This window comes from Melozone crissalis, unplaced genomic scaffold (assembly GCF_028551555.1).
Source record: "Melozone crissalis strain CALT ecotype California unplaced genomic scaffold, PUWL_Pcris_2 ptg000012l_1, whole genome shotgun sequence".
Classification (NCBI taxonomy): Eukaryota; Metazoa; Chordata; class Aves; order Passeriformes; family Passerellidae; genus Melozone; species Melozone crissalis.
In genome coordinates, this window is record NW_026535790.1 from 5,800,640 (window position 1) to 5,824,028 (window position 23,389).

The following is a 23,389-nucleotide window of genomic DNA, read 5'->3' on the forward strand; positions in this document are numbered from 1 at the left end:
TCTGACAAAGTGGCCTCATTAAGTGCACTGAGAGCAGAGAGTCTGTGAACCTTTCTGAAATTACTGCTGACAGATTAATGTTCCTGTAATTACACCAGAATATCTTGGAAACACAAATATTAATTAAGAGTATTGAACGAATTTGGGACAGTCTTCAATTGCATTGAGCAGAAATCCTGTAAAAATGAAACAAAATGTAAGCACTGAGAAAAATAATCAGCATTAGTCATAGTAGATAAAGTAATTATTAAAGGGTAAAGTGATTTTTGGCTCAGGATTTATGTAATGGCTATGAGAGCTTTGCTAGTTGAGATCATGTAATATAACATTAATAGTTTTTCTAAATTTACTTTATGTCAGGTTTTTAGCAGTGTCAGAAATACATGCTATGTGTTAAGGCATATTTCCAAGTTCTGTGACCCTGCTTCTTTGAGCTGTTCTGTGCATGCTCTGAGGCTGAGGACAGCCAGTCACTTAAGTCCATAAATGCAGTCCATAAAACTCAAGTGTGTCTACTTATAAAATAGCAGTGATGGTGTCTTTTCTAAGTACTAGAGATATTTGTTCTCCTTTAGTATTTTGTCCCATAGGTGTTTTTTTGTGTGTGTTTGGTTTTGTTTGTTTGTTTTGCTTTTGGGGGTTTTTTGTGTGGTTTTTTTTGTCTGTTTTTTCTTTGTTTGTTTGTTTTGGGTTTTTTTTTTTTTTTTGGTTTTTATGCTGGAAAGGACTAGGGGAACTATAGCTGCTGGGTCAGATCTGTGAATTGTAGAGAGGAGAGTCTCATCTTTAGCCCTTCTTGGCCTCTCCTAATGCTCAAACTCTGCCTGCTTTCCTGCTGGATAACACCCAAAGGCCTCTGGAGCCTCCTGGCAGGTTAAATCACCAGAAAAGCCACAGGAATGTTCAATCCCTGGCTCAGGGATGTGGAGATGAGAGCCCTCCTTCAGCTGGCAGAACTGATTGGCTTTTGCTTTTCCTCATTGCTCTGAGCATCAGGATTTGTGTGTGCTCCCCTCTGTGCACAGGGTTTGGGGTGAGGAACTCCAGGAGGTGCCAGGAAGGGCAGCTCTGGCTGCTCCAGGAGGACTCAAACCCATCTTTGGTCTAACACCAGGACTGGAACAGCCCTTATCCCTTTTCTTAAGTATTTCTTAAGTGAATTAGTGAGTGAGATTCATTAGCAGTCCTTCCATCTGCATTTTATTACATATGTCCTTACTATAGAACTAAAGCAAGACAATGAGCTAGTTCACCATATTACATTGGACAGGTTTAAAAGATGTTTTAATGTGATTCTTTTTAGCATGTTCTCTAAATTTTCTAAGTTTATCTTTTGTATTTAGAGATTTGTGCCTTCATGCTGTATGTTCCCTCATTTGCAACAAACCCACAAATTTAAAGGGAGAAAATCTAGTGTAAATACTAAAAATGCTCTAGCATGGCTGAAACAAATGAAATTACAGCTTGCCCTGAAAATTATCATCAGGAGAAATAACCAGAGAAATGTATATTCTCTTACTGGTAGTAAAGTTTTTGTTAAGACAGAGAAATAAGCAGACCATAACATTTTGTGTGTATTTTAAAAGCATAATCATACTTCAAAATGAGAATATCTATGTATGAATTCACATCAGATAGGTAATTAACCTTATGCCACAAAATATTTCAAATCTCCCTGTCCTTGAGAATTTACTGATGGCATATAAACTATTCACATCTTTTCTGAATAATTTATCCTGTCCTTCCATTATGTCAAATGAATTTATAATCTTGGATAATGAAGCATTCCTGAGAGAAAGTTAATATAGAGCTGCACCTCCTACCGAGTACAAGTCTGTGAAAACACTTTTTTTCCCCCACAGAACTTTATAAATTCTTTAAATGTACTTATCCCAGCCAGTCTAGGATCAGACAGCTTGGGTTTGTGCAGGATTTGCTGATATAAAACAAGGTAATTCCATTTATCTCAAAACAGCAAATCCTGTTTTTTCACCAGTGTTAAGTCAGAGAATTGAGCCCAGAATACTTAAATCTACCAGAGACATGGGGACCCTAACTTTATTTAGCTGCATATTATATCCCAATATTACCCTTCATGTCATGAAATTTAATTAAGAAAGGTCATTTTTGTCTTCTTCAGAGCACCTGTAAATATTAAACTATGTTTCCCTTATGTGTAGGTTCTCCTGCACAAAGGGATTAACACCGGTCCAGTTAAGGTCACTTCAGCTAATTCTGTCTTGAAGAAAAATGATCAGAGAGAGCTGCCTAAAATTAAATCGTCACATGCAAGTTTGACTTTGTGCCTGTGCTTGATGACCTGTGAGTATTTAAACAGCCATTTTTATGTCGTTCTAGGACACAAAAATATGTGGTCAATAACTTCCATGTGATTAGAAGCCACAAGATAAGCAGCCCACTTCTGTTATTTGCCTGTTGCTGTTTGTAACAGTTCAATAAAGTTATAGGAAAGAAAATGCTGGTTGTGTATTAGATCTTTTAAGATTAGAAGAGGAGGTAGGCACAGGTATTTTCTCCTAATTGTGCCAGTAGGAATGAATTCTTCCTGGGGGCTGACAGGGTTTCTGTGCCCTGAAATCAGATCTCTTCCTTCCTCTGTCTCATGAATGGAAGCGCCCTTCAGCATTTTATTTGTTCACTTGACTGTGAAGTTTACCCTTAATGTTCTATTTGTCCTCACCCTTAATCTCGTTAGGCGCTCGGTGTTCTCATCTTTCCCTTTGAAACAACGAAGGTGTTTGCTCCTCGTTTGCATTTGTCACTTGAGTCTCCTTCGGTGTGGCCTCAGGTTTGCCCTGCTGGGGCACATCCTGTGGGTGAGCACAGAGATGCTGAGGGGAGCTGGGGCTGTGCCCTCACCCCTGAGGGCATGGCAGGGAATTAATAATGTGACAGGCAGCAGGTTTGCAGTGCCTTTCACTCTCCCTTTCTGGGGCCTTTAGGTTTCCTACCAGTGTCTCTGTATAAAGGCAATTTTTGAGAGAAGGAAAAAGTGGCATCCAGTAATGACAATAGTGCAAAGGGAACAGGGATTTGGTGCCTAGGAAATGGTGTCAGAGTTGTAAATATTTGCCAGGAAAACGGAAAAGGAGAAAACTGGAAATGCTATTTTGGCTTAATAAAGTTATATTTAAAGCCTATATTTTAGGAGAAAATTGCCAGCAATGGGAAAGCTGCTATCCATTCCCAGTTTTTCCCACTTTGTACATTAGCATTGAATGGGCTCTACTGACTGAACACACACAGCAGCACACACCAAACGCTGCTCTTTACTCTTCCCACAGCAGTACCCACATTTTGATGTCCTGAGACAAGAAAAGGGTTCAGTACACCCCTCATGGCACAATAAAGAGCCACAGCCTTTTTTAGACACCCCTCCCCTGTTTCTTTTAATTTCCCTTTCAGAACTAAGGAACAACCCCCAGGTTCAAAAGTACACCTTTCAAAGCTCCAGGTCTCTAATTTTGCAATCTTTTCATTTTCCCCCTGCCCATCCTGGAATTTCTGACACACTGCCTTTATTGCAAAATTGCAAAAATAACAGAAATTATTAACGTGATGGAAAAGTAATAAGGACAACTAGAAAACTCCATTCCTAAAAGCTGAAAGAAAGGTTTGAAAGGCAGGACAGGGAAAGGACTGATGCTCTACAAGAATGTGTCTCTTCAGTGACCCAACACTCCAGTGCCCTGGTGACAGCTTCCAGTGTGAGGATGAACCTCCCAGGATGGGATTTAGAAACAAATGTTGGCCCAAAGAAAAGCTTCTTAATAAAGGTCACATTTGGATTTCTGGATAACTTAATGAGATTATTTTCTTTTCCCCACTGCTGAAGTTTTCTTCAATGATGAGCCCAAATGGGAGGAAGTTGGTGGCTGTTTAGTGATTCTCCAGCACATTGGTATTATTATGACATTTTAAGAATGCAAACTGCTTGATGGATGGATAAAAAGATGAAAAGAAAGAGCTTTTCTCTAGGAAAAGAGTCTCTAGCAAGCTTTACATTTCAGTAATGTTTGTGGCCAAAAGTGCTTTGAATGTATCATTAGGACTTTTCACAGGTTTCCAAACCACTCCATTTATTTCATAAGAAAATGGACCTGGGATATTTTTTTTTTCTTCTGGGCAAGTCTTAGTCCTGCACCAAAAGGGTTTTGCTGTAAGCTGAAGATACCCAGGCCATGAGTGTGCTCTGCTATTTTCCATGAAATTTAAGATTGCAGTCAGCTGTCAGACTTCTGTTTCCTATTTTACCAGAAGACATAATTCATCCTGGGAGCTGACTTAAAAGTGGAATTTCAGCAAGACTAGACAACTTGAATTTGAGGACATATGCTCTCCCTTTTGAAAAGGTCACCCTGTGCCTGGAACACAATCTCTCATTTCTGCTCTTGTTGCTTTGCAGCTTTGGAAAGTGAAATATTTCACAGAAATTTTGGCAATATCCAGAGCAAGGAGATATCTGTGACTAAGTTTTGATAATTTTATTCTTACCATGGTCTTCCTGGTGAAGTTTTTTACTTATTTATCCATTTGCTTCTTAAAGTTTCAGAGCAAAGGACCCTTCCATTTACTATTTCCACACATCATGACAAAGCCCAGGTTTTCAAAGTGCCTTAAAATCAGTAAGCCAAGTAGACCAAGCCTGACTCAGAGGTTAAGTTATTTTACTCTGGGGAAAATAAGTCAGCTATATTCATTATCTATTGATATGCTGCTGTAATGTTTTTGGGGTTTTTTTTCCTAAATGGTGAGAAACAGTAAAACTTTTACATGAATCCCTGGATCTATGAATCATAAATGAATGTGAAGTATCTTGTACTGTCAGATTTTAGCTTTACTTCTGTTCTCCTTCATTCCTAGAGTATGAACCTATGGGTGAAACTGATGGGGATAATTCTTTTCCTTAGATTTGGAGGATTAAAGGATTTATGAAATGATACCTTGCAGCCTGGTAGAGCTCCCTGGTGTGGGAAGATCCCAGCCTTTCCCCAGCCTCTCTCAGAGACCCCAAATTGTGGAGCTCTGTCTTGCAGAGCTGCCTCAGGCACAGCCCCAAAAGCCTCCAGAGGGGAAGGCTCAGGCATTTACTGCTACCAGGGTCACTGTTTTGCCCTTAGAGAAAAACACTGATAATTACAACTTGTCATTCTTCCACAATCAAAGTGGCCAGGCTGGTGATATGCAATAAAAATAACTGAAGAAGTCAAAGGCAGCATTTCAAAGTAATTTTTATGAAGGCAAGAGATCAAGTGATCCAATTTTCTAGCCACTTCAATAAATATGGGGTGGTGATTAGCAAATAAAACTGGGTAATTGTAGTTTTCTGCTCAACTCAGTATAATTTGCTGAAGTATCTATGTCAATCAAAATTATATTTAGATTGACACTGTAGGGATATGTAAAACCTATTTATTCTGAAAAAATATTTAAAGAGATTATATAAGCAGTGATGTCCAAAGCTGAGGGATTTTCCCTGAAAAGATGAAGATTAGTTATTCATAATAGCTTAACATAAAACGACTCATCTGGTTTTCTAGAATAGTCTAAGGATTAATAATTATAGCCCTAGATCTTTGAAATGGGAAAATCTCCTCCCTCCCATCCCAAATATTCCGTTCTGGATTTCTTTGTGTTCACACCTCCAGTAGCATTAGAAATATCCATTCAGACTGTGGGATAAACATGGATTTCTGGGGTGATAGCTGGAAGGTGTGCAGGACAGGCTGGGCATCCTCACTAATGGGCTTTTGAACAGCCAATGCTAACAGAATCCTGTCATTCACAAAGTAAATAACTGCAGGCAATGGGATAAAAATGGTTTTAATCTGGCTGGGCTTTCTCTAGGAGCTTCCACAAAATCAGGATTTGAACAAAACCTGCAGCTTTCAAAAGCAATTCATTGGCAAAACAAATGATCTTGTTTTAAAATGTTATTTTCCATATATGTACCAACCCTGTTTCTCAAAAGGGTAAATGGAAAGACACTGCTGGTATCAATGCAAACCCAAAATTTTAAACTTGGAAAGTAAGTTAATGCAAAAAAAAAAAAAAAAAAATTGAATTATCCCATTTTTCCACAAAAAAAAAAAAAAGCCTTGAGAATTTTCAGCACTGGAATTTTGTTATTTTAATATTGCCACTAAAGCAAAACAACCTGAATCCAATATTTCTTGCTGTAAAATCTTGTCTCTTTCAAAGCCAAGGATGATAGTAGCATCCTTCTAGGAGCCTCCTGTCAAAAGCAGAAGTTTCCTGCTCTCAATCATTTCCCAGCCCTGAAGCTTGTAATGCTTGAAGTGAGTTTGTCTGGAGTTATTAATTTCCTCCAAGTCTTTCAGTAGGAGAGCCATCAAAAATAGATGCATGCAAATGTATCGTTTAACTAAGGAGCATAATGCATGCAAAATTTGGCCTTGAGTAAACGATATCAAGTAGGTCACTTTAATCACTGGCTTGAATGGGTTTTAGTCCCTTTCAAGTCTTTCTGTCAAAATTTCCAGACTTGGTAACAAGTGAAGAAAATGTGTTTTCCATTGCAAAATTGGTGATGGCCTGATCCTTCCAGTTTGCTATCCCTCATGCAGGGCACTCATTCCTCAATTATTCCTCAATCCTCCATGTGTTTTACTACTCCTGGGCACGCTATTTTTTGGTCCCATTTTTACAGAAATAACAAATAAAGGCTTTTTAGTGTTCTGGGGAGACTTTATACCAAATTTCCAAGAATTTGGAATTGCTAAGAATTCTGAATTCTCAATTCCTTTTAAAATTGATGTTCTGAGTTCCCTGGCTGTTGTTTGTACCCAGAACCTTCACCTGAAGCTGTTTCACAAGGGTTCTCAGTAGTATGATGTAATTTCTCCTGCCTTTTCAAGCACAAATGGAGCCTGTACTGGCAGTAATGGTCAGATTTCAGTTCTTCAAGTTGAAATTTCTCTTCCCTAGAAGCTCAAAATTCTATCAAAATTCTCAAAATGCCTGCATTCCCATTCCCCTTCAGGAAGTTCTTTAGGGTACACATTTATTTCTTATCTTTCTGAGTAGAAGATACAGCAGTAAAAACATTTAAACTGCTTTTTAAGCAATATGTTAATTGACCCAGCTCCCTTTGATGGTTTACACTAGTCTTAACAAGCACAAAAAAACATCTGGTGAGGAAAAAAAAAGAGAATGAACTAACTCAAACAGCATTGCTGCAATACTTTTCATTTACAACCAGATGAAACATAAACTTTTGTACTTAAACATTATATTTCTTTTACCACCTTTCATTTCATAGCATTTTTGCATATGGAGAGGATATATGCCTGGTTTTATTTGTTTTTACAACTGTGTTGTGTAGGCTTTTCTGGTGTTTTGTGGATCACAGATGGAGAAACATTGGACTAGAAACTGTGTAACTATCCCACCACCCCTCACCTACATGCAATTGTCTGTAAAATTTTAAAACTCCTTCACTTTTTTTATGGGCTCTTGGAATTCTATTTTCCCACTGGAAGTTGAAAATCCATATAATTTTTAGTGGCATTCCATTGTGTTATTCCCAAAAGACTTTAGTTTAAAATCAAACAGATGCTTTGATTTTTTTTTTGCTCTAGATGACAACTTATTAGCACAATAAACTTCCTCTTTATGTGACTGTTCTGATCTTTTTTGTTATCCCAAATGGACTCATTGCATTTAGATAATACACTTATTTACAACCCCACTCAAACCATCTGCTCCTTTTAAAGTATTTTTTTTCTTGAAAGGTCTTAAAACTTCAAGAGAAATCTGTTAGTGTGGTATGGAAAGGTTTGATGGTTGTAAAAATTAAGAGCACTGGGAGAGAAGGCTCCTCTGGGGTGGGTCGCTCCCACTCATCTTGTCAGGCTTAGATGATAATCAGGCAATGTTATCCCTGAGGAGCTTGGCTCCTGGAGAGGAAAGCATTCACCATTAACCAACAGCCACTATTGCTTGGAACAGTGGTCCAAGAGGTTTTCAGCCTGCCTGCAGCCTGGGCAGCCAGTCTGCTTGTCCCTGTTTCAAAAGGGACATCTTGGGGACATCTCTCTAGGGAGCTTTGGGACATCTCGTGTGTAGCCTGGCTAAGGAGAAAGGAAATCACAGGCACTGATTCAGGGCTGCTTCACAACACTGAGCTGGGCAAGAGCAGGCCCCTCTTGGTCAATCCATGCTGTTCCTCCTCATTGTCTCTTCCTCCACATGGCAGTGGCTTCTGTGAGGATGTGCTGCACAGTTTTGTCAGGGAAGTGAGGTTAAACTGCCCCACCTGTAGTTCCCTCTGCCTTTTACTGAAGATGGTTTTCAAATGTGAATGTTACCTGCTGTGAATCAAATATATCAGCAGTCTTTCATACAGCCTGTGCCATCCACGTCCTGTAAACCCCTAATCCTTGATCCTTGCCAGCCATGGGCAGTGCTCTCTGCCCCAGCACATGATGGGAAAAGCTCCATGTTAACGTGTCATGCCCTAAGTGCTGCTGATGAATGCCATGGCTGGAAAGAAGTGCTGGGATTGAACAGCTGGGAGGACACAGATGGAGTAAGAAATAGTAAATGGCTGACAGCCATATCAACAGACAAAGGATATGTGTTATTTATTTTGGGTTGTTGATGTTGAAGACAAAGCAAATTTAAGTATTTGGGAATGGAGCAGATGGAATGGACGTGGCTTCCAGAAGCATGGGAAGAGGACAACATTTCACCAAATGCATATGTCAAGTCATATGCCAGCAGAGATAACAAAAATAGATATTTACATTGCAGAGATTGTGTAGCAGCTTTCTGCGAGGCGGAAAACAAATCTTTTCTGTCAGCCATTGGTGAATGAACGTGCTCCTCCTGGAACAAGCTGTGCCTTGAAACTGTATCTGGTGCTGGAAGTAAACTAATGGAGCTAATGAGAGCAATTACAGGCTCCACACTGTTGTAATTCATGTCTTCCTATAATCCATACTGCAGATGTGAAAGACATGAAGCTGTAGGCAGCAGAGGTGAACTGCAGTGCCTTCCTTCCCAGGCTTTGGAGCAGGTGTCCTCCAGCATCCCACAGCCCCTCACTTCCTCTCACCTCTCTTTCCATGCAGACCGTGAGATCTTCCTCACAATTCAGTAAATTCATGGGACCTGTGCCTTGGCTAATCTGCCAGGGTCTGTGATTGCAGTCAAAACACACTAATTACCCCTGAAATTGAGCAGGTTTCAATAAGAATAAGCACTCTACATTTCTTTAGATCACCTGTACTGGCTTCTCCCCACTTGGAGAATACTCATCACATCAAGAGCTCACAGCATTCAATGTCAGCAATTCATCTGGTGAGAGGGAAAAAGAAGCCTGTTCCTTTTAAATTAAATGATCAGTGAATATTTGCTCTAAGATTTAGTGATTTGAGTTATATATGAAAGCTTTAATAGCCTGAGGTGAAAAATAGAAAGAAATTAGCTGGTTTACTGAATATGATGATAGGAGAGAAGCATATAATTAGATTGAATAGACATAAAACCACCTCTTTAAAACCTGCTCATTATTGTTTTAATACTTGGAATGTGCATTTGCTGTGCACAGCTAAATTATTGCTACAGCGAGGCTGTCGTTCAGGTCCTTGGCTTTTGTAGTTACCCCTTTTCCTGAGGAATTCTCTTTTTATCTTTAAATACCTTTTTCCTAAAAAACAAAAACCAGAAGCAAAGAGAAACTGAAAAAATCTTGTGTTAGTCATAGAGGAATATCGCATAATTCACCAAATTGCCCTTTTCTCCTATAATTGTATGATTTTTTTATGTGCATGTTGAGGGATTGCTACAGGCTAATAAGAGGGGGATGTAGAAGAATTTTTTGAAATGCTGTGAAAGTTACTTTTCAATTGTGACCAGCAGAAATCTAGAAGGTTATTAATGAGACTTCATACTGAGCTGCACATTTTCTACTTAAACTAAATGTAGCATTTATCGGAGAAAGCAATTTTCCTGTCTATTTGTATTCATCTCAATTATATATACCATGTTTTATGATTTTGCTATACAAAGAAGTGTATTTTCCTCTAGGTATATTATCCATGACTACAGTACAAGAAAAAGAATGAATTTTCCCTCTAATATTTTTATGAACTACAGTCAAGCACATTCTGTTTGGTTTGCAATCAAATGCATTGTGCTGTAGCGCCAGAGTTGCAGACAGAAAACTACCTTTGAGTAACTTATGAAAAATTAAGTAATTTCCCTAATATTTCAGAAATAAGAACGTGCTTTTTGTTGCTCAAAAGTTGTCCAAACTCCAAGAACTTTTTTCTTTCTTTCCTTTTTTTTTCCATTTCAGGCAAGTTAATGGGTGTTTTTCCAATTTTGTAAACAGTCACTTTGCATTTGTTAACATGATAGTCTTCAAGTAATTTGAATTACTTCATTGAAAACAGCTCCTAATGTTTTGAGGTCCAAATTGCACAGCAGTCTGCAGTTAATAAGGCACAGCAGTCTGCAGCGTGAACCTCTTAGGATGACATCCATCTTTTCCTTTCTCTGCAAGGAATCACAGCTATACCTCGTTTGGGAAGAGCACTGGCTGTCCATCTTTCCGAGACAGACGTGTCAGTCTAAAAGGGATGCATGGAAAGCTCCCTGTGCTATTCAAACCAGCACATCTCTAAAGACAATAAAGTGTCTAAATCCCTGCATTATTAATGACGTACCAAAAAGCCTTCTCTTCCCAGGCGGAGCGCTCAATCATTTAAACTTTTACTTCCAAATTATCAGCAGCACCGTAATGGTGCAGCTGGCTATAAATGGAGGCAGGTTGCCCGTGGCAATGTCAGGGGGGATGGCATCAGGCTGAGGGTGCTGGCAGTAATCCGTGCTGACAGCTTTCCCCATTACTGCCTCTCTCCGGAGCTCCCGGCGGGATGAGAATGGGCACGGAGCGGAGCAGAGTGCGCATCTGGCCGGGCACTTGGAACATCAGAATGCAGCCCTGCCCTGGTACCACTGCCCTGCCCTGGTACCACTCTCCTCTGGTACCCCTGTTCTGCTCTGGTACCACTGCCTTGCTCTGGTGCCACAGCCCTGCCCTGGTACCACTGCCCTGCCCTGTCCAGTAATAGGAGCCTCCTCGAGCCAGTTCTCATAAGCTCTTGGAGGTCTATTTCTCACCCAAGATAGCTCAGCTACCTTTAGAGGCATAAAATCAGCAGGATTTTATTTTAACGCTTCTCTTGCAGTGCTGGAAACAGAAAGGTTTTAATAAAAGGCAAAAATAACAAACTCCTTACAGAGAAGAACCGATCCAGGTGCAAGAGGTTCTTGCTCCTGGTAAAACGCCTCACAAAAGCCATTAGTTTCTTTGTTCTCTTCTTTTTCTGGAAAATTGCCCAAGTGAGACTTTTTGGCTCTTGTCCAATCAGCTATCCTTAAGTTTGAGGTGAAGTACCCAAAGCCTGTGAGATGCCTGTTTCACCTAATTGAGGAGAGAAACTTCTGGGCTTCTTTCCTTTTTAAGGGGCCAAAGGATAGGCCTGTCACTCTGTCAACAGGGGGCACATTCCTATACTGCCCTGCCCTGGTACCGCAGTCCTGCCCTGCTCCTGTTCGTAGCATGGGTCCCTGCTGGGTAATAATTAGCATTGACTCCATGATTCCAGAAGGCTGATCAATCACTATTTTATTTTTATTTTATTTTTCTTTTATTTTTATTTTATTTTTATTTTATTTATATTTCATTTTTATTTCCTTTTTATTTTATTAATTTCATTTTTATTTCATTTTTATTTTATTAATTTCATTTTTATTTTATTTCATTTTATTTCATTTTTATTTTATTTCATTTTATTTGTTATACTATACTATTAATTATACTATACTATTAATTATACTATTGCCCTTCCAGACAGACCACTACAGCTTCAACCTAATTGGTCAAGTGAATCCAAACACCATCACGAGTGGGCAATGAAGAAATCACTCTTTGGTAAACAAATCTCCATAACACATTGAACATGTTCACAACAACAGGTGCATCAAGGTAAGAATTGTTTCTCATTCTTTTCTCTGAGTTTTCTCATAGCTTCTCCAGCTTCCCAGGAAAATCCTGGGAGAGCTATGTCTGTCTCTGTTCAGAGGATATGTGATTACTACACCCCAGCCCTGCCCACAGCCCAAACAAGGCCTCCCAAAAGATAATTTTCTCGCTAATGGGATTGAAGTAACCAAGAGAGGCTGCTGTTTGTAGCCCAGCAATGTGCTGTATTCTAAGTTCCAAGGGCCTTCCCTCTAAGCTGCTTTCACAACTTGTTGAATTGTTAGAAGGATGAACAGTAGAAGTAGCAAAACTTAGCAGGTAGCTTTAGAAACATGGGATAATCTGTAACAATTCTCCTTTTCAATGAGTCACTGGGCTTTGGTTGGACACATTTCCCATTTGTGGTTCTCAGAAGATGCAGCACTGATTTAAGTGTATTGACTAAAGATAAACCACTGGGCTACATCTCACTCAAATGTGATTTTCTCTCTGTTTACTGAGGGTTTTTATCTTTTTCCATGTAAGTCTCAAATACTTTATTGCCAGTGTTTATCTGCTTTGATATGCTGAATGTTAAAGTAATGGATTTCTAGGCCTCATCATATTAATCGATAGCAAAATGGCACATTCCACTTCCTCATATTCAATTTCTACTTGATATTAACAACTGTAGTAAATGCAGTGGTAAATATTAGATTCTGCATAACTATTTTGAGAATGGGGTGCTCGTGGTAATTTGAAGAGAAAATTGTGGAGTGTAATAGCAAAGCAATAGTATATAAATAAGGCCATAGCAAAATTGGCTGTTTCATGTTTACATCTCACAAGTCAAATGAAGCAAAACCATCTGACTTTTATGCTTTGGGGCTTTGTTTGTTTTTAAATAAAAAAGTAGTAAAAGTGGTATATAATACATTTAGACTAAGTACTAAGGAAAGCTTTCAAATTAGAAAGAAATATCTCTTTCATTTGGCATTTATTGTGCAATTTATCAGGTTTGAGAAATTGACTTCAGGCTTTTCAGATTATAGGCTTATTAGTGTTATTGTAAACACTGCTGCAAAGTCACTCTCAAAGCTTTGAGAATAAAAGGAGAACCTAGATGAACATAAAGGTTAATTTCATGGAGAAGCTTTCATGGAATGCTGTCATCATGTCTATGCTGGACATTAATGATCAAATCACTGGACAGATGCCATGAAATGGAAAGGTATTTCAGTGCCCTGTGAGATGGGATGGCACAGAGGAGGTGGTGTCCCTCTGTAGCACAAAACAGAATCTCACCAGGAATCTGTACTCTGTGTCACATTTTCAGAAGTGCATTTCTGTGCCCCTTTCAGCTGCAATCGAGGCACAATCAAATTTCGGATTTATAATTAGAAATTGATTTCTTTGGATTTGTGTGACTTAGAGCTCTGGTTGGTGCATGCCTTATGATTGGCAACCTCAGCCAAGGAGACGAGATTGAAAAGGTCACCAAGTTATCCATCCTTTAACTCACGGGGATAAATCCAGGCAGTGATTGAAGGAGAGGAGTAGATGGGCTGGAGAAGCTTATCTCAGAGCTTGCTGTCCTGTGCTTCCTGTCTTGGGATACTGATAAGTTATAAATCACATGCTGCAGAGTGATGTGAAGGTTATCTGTCCCAGCATTGGGGCGTGTCTGCCAGAGCTTCCAAAACGTCCCAGAATGTGGAGGTGATCTTTGCACTGCAAACTGTGAGGCAGTGATGTCCAGCACAGCTCATGGAAACCACTGAAATCTCCTTCCCAGCCTTTTGTCCTGGGGTAACAAGAAGCTCTTCCCAGGGGTTGGAGATCACCCTCATGTGCTGCTGGTGAGGGTTTGACACAAACCCCTGGCTGAGCACTAGCTCAACATGAAGCACAATGTGAAACAGGAGCATAGAGGCGGTGTATGGTCACACCTGTGCATCCTGCACAGTGCTGTAGGTGGTCAGGAGTGTGCCATGGGACTTCTTGTGTCCACCACAAGTCCTGCTCCTCCCACCATCTCAGCACTTTGCCCTTCACAACCTTCTGGGATACTCAGACAGCTTTGTGCTCGTTGTTGGGCTCTCTCTTGTCTTTGGCATTAGATTCCATTTCTAGTTCCTGGAGTTCTGGTTCTCTGCTGCTGCAGCAGCACTTTCTCTGCCTCAGAAAAGGTGGAATTGGAGCTGTGGTGGTTTATGTAGTCTGAAGGAATGCTTATCTCTGTGAGATAGATTCTGGAGGAACAGTGAAATAGCATGTATGTTTTTGCATGATATTGAGTAAAATTAATTACAGCTAAGAATCTTCTGCCCAGTTGTGAGAAGGGATGGCCTTGGATCACTAGGATAGAGATAAGAGCATTTATATGGAAGGCACAGGCAGCTGTAGGAAAAGAGAAGGGTCAGAAGGGGAAGAACACTGCTGTGAAAGATGAATATTTTATCTGCTATACCTAAATTGTACTTAGCCAAAAGCCCAGACAACACAATGTAAAAGAGAGAAGCACATCTCAAAATAAAAGGCTTTCAGTTCGCTAAAACTTCATTTATTATGGGCTTGAGAAGCAACTGGAATAGGAAAGTGCTGAATGGGCCTGCTAGGAAGCATAAAGCAGGAAAGGCTTCTTCCACTTACTGATTCCATTTGGGTTGCATTCCACCTTCATCATGTTTATCCTCTCGAGAGCTCAGGCCAGGAGAATTCTTCCCTGGCACAGTGCCCTCCAGGAACAGCTGCAACCCAGATGAGACCCAAATACAGATGTTTCTTCTCAGAGCAGTGAATGCAGCAGAGAGGGGGAGCTGAGAGCAGGCATGGCTGAGGCTCACAGGGACAGTGGGGCTCTGGTAATAGACACTGGCTTCACACTTTGCTCACTGGCTTTAAAGACGGCTTTTCTTCTCGTGTTTCCTGGATTATCTGAGCCTCCTTCCAAAATAATAATTTACAAATAATGTAAATATTAACAGATGGAGTAAACAGTGCTTGTTAATCCAAGCATTTTTTCATGTCTTCTCCTGTCAAGCCAACTTTTCCTACTTCTCATGGTATCAGCTTGTATATTATGGTGTTAATATCAAGGAGAAATGTAGGATAATGAGTATTGAAGTACAGTCAAGGTCGTATAATTTCAAAAGAGAAAATCTGAAACTGCATCCATTGGTCTCATCAAAGTCACAGCTTTTTATAGGAAACTAAACAATGGTTAAAATACACATCAACAGAAAGGTAAAGGTTAAATATATTTGTGATTTCCATTTTAATGTCTCTTTTCAATTCACTAGCATACCTTTGCAGGAGGAAAACACCTGCAATGCTCATTTAATTACATGTGTATAACTAAAATGTATTTGCAATGTGTTGGTCATGGCCAGGCAGAGCAGCACCTGCACATCTGTCCTGATCCTACCCTTGTCTTTGAGATGAAAGACTTTCACCCTTCTGATCTCAGGGGTAAAAGAAACCCGAGGTGTACAAAGCAAAGCAGGTGGTGGTGTTTTACTCCCCTGATTTGATTAAAGTAGATGTTATTCAACTGAGCTGTGGCCAGGAGGCCTCTCCTGCTGACCCCAGCTGGTTTTGGGCCAGGCCCACTCAGCAGGTTGATTACACACCCTTGGATGAAAAACATCATGATTTACAGGTCTGTAAGTGTTTGAGGATTTCAGGATCAGAGCAGTCAGTGCTTACCACACAGTGAGTGCACTAGGTGTGTCGTGAAGCTGGCTGGCTGCTTTCAGGGGGCTCTGTGAAATCCCACAGCTCCTCCTTGGGGTGCAGGGCACTGCTGGTGGCCCCAACAGCTCACCAGGGAGCCTTGGGAAGGACCAGCACCTCTGAGAACCTGCCTGTCCAAAGGCTGAATGTCTGCTTGGAAACACAATGCCCCAACCATTTTACTAAGAGCCAGAATTCAAAATGAAATTCTTTTAATAGATCCTGTTGGAGGATACCTTCACATTCAGCAATGTTTCGTGTAGCTCCATAAATAGTCCACATGCAGAAACAACACAGGAACACATTTGCAGTTCTCTCTTTACTCAGATTTCCCATCCTCCCTCTTCCTGACCTTTCCTTTCAGGGGATTTGGCAGATTAACCTCATCAAGTTAAGCTCAATGTGTATTGAGGCTTTGTGTGCTCACAATGGTTGTTCCTTTTCCAGCTTCATCTGCCCATCCAGTAAGATGCCATTGCCTCTCCCATTGCCACTATAAATCCTATGCCACTTTATCTTGTGTTCTCCTTCATTCAGATCATCTCTTCCTACATCCTCCTTTCTAGAACTAACTGAGTACAATGGTGTATGTACATGTATAATGAAAAATAATTGATTTAAAATATTTATAATAAATTTTATGGACCATTAGCCAGCAATTAAACATGTGGAACACACAGATTCAGTTTTTTCATGAAGTCAGAATTATCAGGTGATGAGCGGAGATACCCAGGGTCAGACTGGTGCTGTGGTGGGGGAGATCTACAAGGAGTCACTGTCAGCCTCAGCAGGGACAGCACTGGAGGAGAGGGAGGAGGGCTTGTAGGAGGTCAGAGATGTCACAGATGAGGTGGCAAGGAGCTGGATAGGAGCCAGTTGGAAATGTAGAAAATTGGAGTCTGAGTTTGATATTGGTGTCATAATTACCAGGGAAAGGAAAGGGTGATGAGTCTGAAAATGCAGAAATACTCTGGCAGTTCATCCATGGAATGGAGAGGCAGCTCTGGCAGGGAGGACAAGGAAAGGCTGGTGAGAACAAGCTACAAAAGTGAATTAAAAATTTTGTTTAGGTAAAGTTCAGAATTGTCAAACCTGCTCCTGAATATACTCTTTCCTTCGAAAACATGGGCACATAGGGTGGCATGTTGCAAGATGTGTGATGTGGCACTGGCATGGGCTGCTGGGGCACGAGTGAGCTGGGACAGTGAAAACCTTCCTGGGGATTTAGGGGCAGTTCAGAATAATAACTGGGTAAATATGGAACAAAAACCCTTCTAGCACCTTGCCACAATACAGCACAGGGTGGCTGTGAGCAGGGTGTGCAGATCATGCCCCTGTGTGGTTTGGGAAACCAGAGGAATCTGTGTCTTTATCCACTCCTGCCTAGCCTGGCAGTGCAGTGGAAGCTGCAACAAGGTTTGTCTAAGAGCTGTAACCTCTCAGCACCTCTAGTGATGGTGAGAAATGCTTGAATTTCAACCAAATCAGTCTTTTGACAGAGGATAGGATAAACCATTTGAATAAAGAAGATGTTCTTGTCCCAGCCATTCCCTTGAAGTAACACCAAACATTAGTTCTCTGGAGTACTTCTGTTCCTGCTCTCCCTCACCCTTTCCACAGGTTTGAAACTACATTTTTCTCACAGTTATAATCCATATAATCCTACTATGTGAGCTTAGATAAGAATTAAATAAGCAGCAGAGTATTGTAAGTGGAAAATTGGCTTGTAGAATTCTGCACAGAGACTGAGAACTGCTCACTTTGGGGTCAGTGGCAGGTTTATTACAAGACAGTCAGCACAGAGGGGTCAAGGATATTAATTGTAAGGAGCTTTCCATTTCCTCAATGAGTCTGGTTTTTCACCTTGTATTAAATTGAGAAAACCATGGAACACTACTCAGTATTTACCTTTCAACTTCATTGAATAAAAATTGGAATGCTTGAAATAAAAACTTTCATATCATAAGTAAGGTTCTTCATATTCTTTCTTTTAAAAGCACAAAGAAGTCCTCAAAGAACTCTTTAATAATACAATAGTGCTACAGCTAGGAATTGAAAGCATGCAAACTTCCAATCAGCTCATCTGTTCCCTTATGGATAACAACATAAATATTTTGGAGGTCTCAAATGTGTTTTTATGACTTTCAGGGTAGGAAATAATTCTGCAAAAGTTATCAAAGGAAATAATACTTCTGTAAATGGAGCTCTTGTATCACTGCAAGCATGCTGTGTCTAACGTGCTTGGATGTCTTTGCCATTAGCATGTACACAATTCCTGATCTATTTAGGAACTTGGTTTTTTTAGGCTGCTGTTTCTATAGCTGAAGATAACATTCAATTTCTCATTTGAGATCCGTGGTATGTGATACTACAGGAAATACTGATTTAAGGGAAATAATGGTGTTAGAAGTAGAAAATAGTAAATAACTATTTTTTAAAAAATATTAATTATAATTAAATTATAAGGCAGCATGAGTCAACCCTTCCTTGTGATGATTTTTCTCCTTAGGGGGTAACTGAGCCTGGCTGTCTGTACAGGTTGTAACAGCTACAATAACCAGGTTTGTAGTGCAAGTGTAGGCAGCACAGCAATTTCTCCTGAGAGCACAGGAGCTCCTTAGACTGGCACTCTGCATGAAGGGCAGCTCTGTGTGAGGTGTGGGGCACAGGGAACCTGCTCTGTACAAGCACACAGCATGCCAAAGGTCTGAGAGCACTGATAAAACCCTGTTCTGTCAGTGCAAGGACTCAGCTCAGGGCTGTGGTACAGCACACACGGTGCAGAGCATGAGAGATTACAGCTGGGGCTGTGACCCTCCATGGCACAGCATTAAACTGGACTGGAATATTAACTCTGGGCTTTGAGGTGCCTTAAACTTCAGAGGGCTTAGGGAAACTCTGCCCAGCTGTTATCACATCCTCTGTAAAACAATAGATCCAAAATAATCTTTCACTGTCTAGGAGATTTAATTTCTGAAAGTTAAGGAGCAGTGATCCTTCTGAAGGTTCATTCTGCGTGCATCCTAAATTCAGGGATTTTCAGAGTCAGGCTGAGAGGTTCCTGTGGCATTTAAAGTGGCTATAATTCAAAATGTCTGTAGTGCCAGCCCTCAGGAGTCAAAACATTCAGCATGTCTAACTCACACCTGCAGAGAGCATTTTAAAGTGTCTGCCTCTGATCGCTTCCATCCCCACCAGCTTGTTGGATTTGATGTTGCTCTTTGTTGTCGTATCAGCTTTGCTCCCTCATCTCCCTGCCTTTGTGGAGCTCTGATGTGCACGTGGCAGGAACGGCCTCTGCTTTGATTCCCAACTGGATCTGTGGCAGCACAGCACATTTCAGTCTGGAGCAGGAAAGTGGAAAGAGAAAAGAGAGAAAAGAGAAAGCTGAGGTTGTTAGGAGGAAGTGGGCGCCCTGGATTGGAGCTGGTTATAAAAAGCAGCTCAGTGTGGGCTGCTGTGATCTGCACAGATGAATGCACCGCCAGCTTCCCTCTGCAGGTGGCTGCCGGAGTTTGTGTGGCTGATGGGGCCTCCCAGCTCCCACCTTGCTGGGTTTTCCAGGTGCTATTGTCCCTGTCAGACGGACTCTGTGCCACAAGTCCTTCCACGTGTGACCCACAGGAAGCTGGCACCCCACACTGCACCCACACTGTCCCTTGCAGGTCTCCAGTCACACTGACCTCGATGGCTTTTGCAGCATTACTTCTTACCTTAAGTAAGTTTTTCTGCTGAATGAAATGTCAGCAGATAGCATCAGTGCTACTTCATAATTTAATAGTTCCAAATATGGCTTGGAGCCTGACTCAACATCCTCTTCCAGTAGACAGCTTGATATTTTGGTAATATTTGCCTATAACTCCCTACACTGGGGTCTAGCGAGTACAAGAACCATGATTTCAGATACGTAAATATCTCACAGCCCCTCCCACTTTGTTTTTGGCAGGTGTGAGGGGTAACCCTGTTGTAATCCTTTCTCCTGGCCCAAAGGGAGGGGTGGCTGTGCTCAGGACCCCCCTCTGTTTCTCTCTTAGGGAGCCTCTGCTTGTCCACAGCTGCTGATTTCCTACATCCATTCAGCCACCTGAATTCCAAGTGCTTTTCCTTGATGCTGGTATTATCTTGGCTTCTGGAGGGATAATGGCAGTGGGTGAGGCATATTGTGTTTTTCAGACAATTTTTTTTTTATATCCTTCTGAGAGGAGACACACAGCAGAAAGATCAGCAAAGATCTTCTAATATTGCTGGATTATGGTTAGTCAAGAAAGAAAACTTAGAGAATACATCCAGGAAGGAGGATGTCTTCCCAAATCCCCATTTTTCAGAGCAGACTATTTTGAGGGTCAGAAATGAAAACCAAGAGATGTGATTTTCCCGAGTTCTGAGAAAGGTTTAAAAGAACCAGTTTCTCCAAAGGCATAGTGATTCCTTTTCACTGGAACTTGTCCCTTCAGCAGTATAAATGGATACTCTTGGTTGGATGTGTTCTCAGCCCTGGAGAACAGGTACAATGTACTTTGAGAAAGAAAAAAGGTAATAAAAAATCAAAGGCTGTTTTTACAGTATTTTACCTGTGGGTCTCACACACCTACACCTACAGAAGGAAATTTACCCAGCCCTTGTATTTGGCCTCCACATTTCAGCCCAGGGACAGTCCTACTGAAGTGTTTATACTCTTTGCTATAACTCTGAATGTCACATGGATTATTAGATCACCTGCCAATGGTATCAATAATGGTGTCAATAATGGTCAGAGGACTCTCATTAATTCCTGCCACTGCCTTCAGAAATCAAGTAGTGAACATGCTGCACTGAAACTTAACACGACCTAAACATTTTGCAGTCATGGTATCTCATTCATACTCTTAGTGAAAAAACACAGGTTCAGGTTGAAGTTTTCGCCTGTGGAGCTTCAGGTTTCCATGGAATGATGGGCAGTGGGGCTGTGGGACACAGGGGTGGAGCAGGACCTCAGGCTGTGCTCAGGGGCTTCACAAAGCCCAGGGACTCCAGGGCCTGAGGGTGCTTTGGGGCAGCCCCTTTCCCAGGGCACTTTCCTCCCCTGCAGCCTCTGTGATACAGGAGAAGCTTTGATCAGAAAGGCCTCCTGAGGAAGCTGTGCTTCCATGAGAAGTGAGAGTGTTATTCATATTTTCTGAATCAACAAGGAATTAGATGGAGTTTGCTCCACACCAGCCACTGAGATTTATGGTGAGCAAGTGCTGACACAGAGCACGTTCCTCTAGGAAAGTGAATTGTAAGCTGCTAATCCCTCTCTGTCTCTTCTTTTGCATGAGACTACATTTCCTACAAGATGCAGTTTAACCTGAAACTTGACCTGTCTTCCTCAGAAATTAGTTCAATCAATAATTGCTCTCTACTTAGGGACCAAGGGAAAACAGTGGAACTTGCAAAGCTGCTTTGAAATTCATTTCCAGTGAGGTGAAAGCTCATCTTAAAAATTGAAATTTCTCTCTGATTACTGCTGCAGGTAGATTAAAAATCTCTCCTGGTAAGATTGTAACAACTTATCACAGCAAAGAGCTTAATGATATTATTTTTTTCCTTGCAATACTAGAGATAACAATAAAACTCCAGCACTTTAATCATTAAGGTATGCACTATAAGAATTAATTGAGATTAGAATTATGTCTGTGCTCAGAGCAGCTCCCTCTGAAATGACCTTGGCCCTTGTCCCTGGTGCATGACACTACAAGTTTGTTCCTATTTCAGTCTTTAAATAGACACAAGGCTAATGTCATTTGAGGATTTGCTCTGATGCAGCCCTTCAAGCAGCAATCTGTGGCAGAAATGGCAAGATAAACAGGTTTGCAGGGATGAGTGGTTGAGCACCAGGTTGTGTGGTGGGACTGTGTTCACAGGGGTCTGAGGATGAGGGAAGAGATGAGGATCTGACTCCATATTTCAGAAGGCTTGATTTATTAATTTATGATATATATTACATTAAAACTACACTAAAAGAATAGAAGAAAGGATTTCCTCAGAAGGCTAGCTAAGAACAGAATAAGAAGGAATGATAAAGGTTTGTGGCTTGGCTCTCGGTCCAAGCCAGCTGACTGTGATTGGCCATTAATTAGAAACAACGAACACGGGCCAATCACAAATGCACCTGTTGCATTCCACAGCAGCAGATAACCATTGTTTGCATTTTGTTCCTGAGGCCTCTCACTTCTCAGGAGGAAGAATCCTAAGGAAAGGATTTTCCATAGACGATGTCTGTGACAGTGTGGCCGTGCAGGTGTGCAGAGAGCAGCGCTGGCTGCCCTGCTGGAGCTGCTGGGCTGAGCTGCAGTGTCCCCTCAGGGCAGGGAAGGTGCAAGGCAGGGAATTTGTCTCCCAGTGACAAATAAGTGATTAAGATCCTTTGCTGTCATTCAAATCCTCGAAGTAGCATTAAAATGAATATTCTTACCATGGATTAACCACATGAAATCCACTTTAGGCAATAGCAGGATGCTGTGCTGCCAAGATGATTCCTGTCACTTAACTTGTGTTTCCTCCCTCCTGCAAAGTCCCTCTTTGTGCTGTTAATGCAGCCTAAAAGGTGTCTGCATATCCATGTAAGTGAAGTTGCTCATACAGGGCATAAATGTCAAGAGATCTGTGCTCCCAGTAAAATCCCTCAGCCATTACAGGATTTGCTTCGATGACAGACTTCATGTGAATGGAAGATGATATATTTATGTTTCAATATAGCTGAGCACTTCTTAAAGAGGAAGTTGTGAAGCATGCCAGTTATTTGCCAAGGGACTGCAAATGTCACAGGCTGCAATTATGTGAGCTCAGAGGAGGAAAAATGCACTAGTGCTGTCAGTTTAGCCAGAACCCCATGTTCCCAGCCCTGTGGAAACTGGAAACAATTGTACCAACAAATAAATATCTAAATTATCAAACATGGAGGAGCTGATAAACAGGAGGTATCCTCAATGCCTTCTCTGAGATATGGGCTAACAATTTCCCCAGTTAACACTGGGTCAAATACTTATTTTGATTTTGCTCTAGAGCCACATTGTGAAGCAGATCACTCCTCTGTACAATCCATTGATCCAAAAAGTGAAAGAGCTGAGCACAGCTCTTTCCTATCTTTCTTGTCTGGAAACAGCTGCTCAGCGTTTGCAGCACCCATCCCACATTTGCCTGGCAAAGGCCAGGGTGTTTTCTCTTGAACCCTTCTTGCTTCTGGCAACTGGCACATGGGAAATGAGAAAAATCCATAAATCTCCCATGTGCTCTGCTCTCCTACCCATAGCTTACAGAGACAAGCAGTGTTTCTTGGTTTAATCACAGATGCCCTTCACTGGTGGCACAGTCACCTTTGGAGAAGAGTTAATCTTTAGAAGTTGGGAGGATTTAATGCCAAAAGTTAACAGGCTGCTTGGAGAGCCCTCACTGGTTCTGTGCTTGTAGCTTGAGGCAGCATTGCTGAGACACAACAAAAACCTCTCTCTTCCAGAAGGTGCCATAGTAGCTGCTACAAACTTGGCTAAAACTAAAGATGATTTGGAAAAGAGCATAAATTACTGTGTTTTGTAGGACCAATTAATAGATATCAACAACTTAATTGATATCAACTAGTTAATAGATATCAACTAGATAATTCTTTCTAACTCATGAAGG